Raw genomic sequence first — 3,117 nt, forward strand, 5'->3', positions numbered from 1 at the left:
TTTGGGCTAGAGCAGACAGCAAACACAGTATGGGGCTCTGACCCTCTGGGTGGGGCAGAGTAACAAGCCACAGGCAAGGCACAGACCTTCCAGTCTAGGGTGAGTAGGCCGCTACCCCAGGGGTGGGGTTGGCGGCAGGGAGTAGGGAGACTCGGGCCCACCCTACTCTACCGGGTCCCAGTCGAGGGCCCTAACAATGGTGGGTGGTCCTGCCACTGGGTCAGCAGGGAAGTCACTGAAACATGCTGATTCATTTCCTGGACACACAACCAGATTAATGTCTGGTTCCTGGGCTACTTCCTACTGCCCTTCCTTGGTGTGGCTCCATGGTCCATAGCTCCTCTGTCTCCTTGGGGTATACGGCAGATGGAAGTCCCAGAAACTCCTCTCCACACTTGGTCTCCACCGGGAGCAGGATGCCGCTCAGCTTGGTCTCTGGTCTGGGGTTCCGCAGAGAGGTAGAGACATATGCCTCCTTCCCTTGCTCCAGCCCAACTGAGATAGAGGGCCTGCCTCTTATACTTCCTGTCCTCCCGCTCTGCTTTCGTCATGGGGGGCAGGGCTGGTTTGGCCTCGCTCCCCAGGGGGCGTGGGGTGGTTCCTCCCCATCAGGCTCAGAGGGAGGCCACTCTGCCTCACTACAGTACTAAAGAAAAAAAAACACCTTTATTTTATGAATATTTTGGGAAGTTCATATGAAAAAAAGGAATAGGTTTTAACTGTAATGTATTGAAATCTGATGTTTCTCTCTCTCTCTCTCTCTCTCTCTCTCTCTCTCTCTCTCACACACACACACACACACACACACACACACACAAACTTAAATTTAGTAGCTGTTAAAGTTGCCTCAGGACACACCCACCAACCTTCAAAGCAGAAGTTAAGAAGCTAAAGGAAATGTTTTCAGCATTCCTTGCCACCTTCAATTTGCCCACAATTCTGTCAACGACACACTCCTGCCCTCCACAACAGATTCATCTTCCATCTTCAGCACATACCTGCCAACATTGTCCAAAAAGACAGGTTATTTTACATTTGGATAGATTTCCATCTCTTCACACATTTAAGTAGAACTTATTAAAGTGTTTGCTGATAGTGCACAAACTTCCAATTTTTCTTCACACTGGGCTTAGGGTAGGAATGGCTCTTGTAGATCCTGATGGGTCAGTGAGCTGATTGCTGGGCAAGGGTGTTTGTTGCAAGGAGTCCTGGCTCCTCTCCCCTAGAATGAGGCAGGAAGGTGCTGTCTCCTTCAACCCCGTGTTTTCTTCCAATCTTATCCCTTTTTATATTATAAAATGTAGCAAGGGGTGTGAGATGTGAGGGACAAGGCGGATGGTCGGGGGAAAGAAAAGATTGTGTGAATTTGGGGAAAAGTGGTGACAGGATTTTAGGTGGGAAAAGGCTGAACGGGTGGGGAAAAAGTGAGAAGTTTCCCCTTGTTCAAATCTCTCCCCCCCATCCAATTGTGCTCTTTCCTCCAAAATAGACTATTGAATCTGTCACCAACTAAAACAGAGCCCCAAAATTGATAAAGATTGCTATTTCACATACAGCAGCTCACAATTGATTCAGACACCCATACGAGATAGAGACCTGACCACCACTCCCACAACACACACACAGCTGCTCTACCTTTTATGCTGATTCTGCTGTCCCTCTCCTGCTGGGTGCTCTCCTATGTTCTGGGCCTTGATCCCCCTTGTCACTTACAAGAAAAGCAGCAGTTTCTTCTGCTCTGTGTCAGGAGTAAGGCTCTGCAGCTGCTCCTGACACCCTAATGGGCCAGCTAGGCTTCCTGACAGACTGCCCTGTCTGAGTGGCTGAGGAAGCCAGCAGGCTGGTTCTTTAGCTCAGCAGCAGCAGCTTGCTAGGGTGCTTTCTGCACACACTGACGGACTCTCTGCTTCCTTGTGCTCACTTTTCCAAGCCCTGCTCCTGCTTTGCTCCTCCAGAGCTTCAGCCCAGATCCTGCCCTGCACCCAGTTTTGTTCTCACCCTGTCCCAGCCTTGCTCCTACCTCTGTACCAGCTCTGCTCCTGCTTTCCCTGACTTCTGGTTATCCAGCTCCGACCCTTGTCTCTGACTCCTGATTCCAACTCCGTCTCGACCCTTGGCTCTGGAAGTCAGACTGACCACTAGGCTTGACTGTTATGAACTGGTCAGTTGCTCTTCACCCTCCTGGCTCCCCATGCCTGGGGAGGGGTCACCAGGTCAGAGGCTATCCATTACCCTGAGTGGGTTGGGAAGTCAAGGGGGCAGGAGGAGCTGTTCCCCATCCAGCTGCTGCACACTGAAGCCTGTCAGCCCTGTAGCAGGGGGAAAGAAGATGGAAACACTAGCTGCATTGTGTGCTGAAAGACCAGGCTGTCCCTCGACACATAGAGCAGCTCTGATTGGCTGCCATTTTATAGGAGGTGGAAGAATGGAGAATTGCAGCCAATCAGGAATTTCCCCTTTGACCATGGGGTTCCCAAACTGTGGGCCACAGCCCAAAGGTGGGTCGCAACACAATCCCAGTTGCTCCACCAGTGCAACTGCGTTTTCCAATCAAGCTCTTAGTAAATCTTTAACTCCATGTGACTCATGTAATCCAAATAAAAGATATATAAATGTAATATTTTGAGTTGTATATGTTGGATAGAGTATAAAAAAACTTTATTTATTAAAAAAAACAAAAAACCTGCAATATGTCAACTTTAATTCTCACAAGCACAAGGTGCGTTTCTTTGCAAGGTAGCCTAGCAACATACACACAGTCCACCATTTACAACTATAAAAATCAGCATGCAGTATTTCAATCTGACACGGATTGATGTATTTTTCAAAAACAAAGGGTGTACTTGTGAAGAAGATAATGAAAGTCCCGGACCATCTACAACTACACAAAATGAGGCAGCCAAAAGAATAAAGAAAGTGGTAAGAAAATATGATGACACATACTTGAAGTTTAGATTCTCCTTTACCGAATCAGATAAGTACCCATTACCTCAGAGTGTTATAATATAACTGTTATTTTATATTTTTATTTACAAAATTTGTTTCTTTTCTAATTAGTAGAGAGTAGGGTTGGGTCTTTACTTACACAGCACAGAAATTCAGATTTTACACAAAAAA

General features: G+C 47.4%; 1 long non-coding RNA gene across 1 annotated transcript; it reads right to left on the minus strand.

Annotated features, from left to right (window-relative positions):
• Positions 1-605: 605 nt before the first annotated feature.
• Positions 606-2,263, minus strand: LOC123364161. The gene is made up of 3 exons (XR_006577020.1): positions 2,021-2,263; positions 867-998; positions 606-646 (listed from the first exon to the last, which is right to left on the minus strand). It is a non-coding gene; the product is annotated as an uncharacterized LOC123364161 (long non-coding RNA).
• Positions 2,264-3,117: the final 854 nt, after the last annotated feature.

Source organism: Mauremys mutica, chromosome 1 (assembly GCF_020497125.1).
Source record: "Mauremys mutica isolate MM-2020 ecotype Southern chromosome 1, ASM2049712v1, whole genome shotgun sequence".
NCBI classification, from domain to species: Eukaryota; Metazoa; Chordata; order Testudines; family Geoemydidae; genus Mauremys; species Mauremys mutica.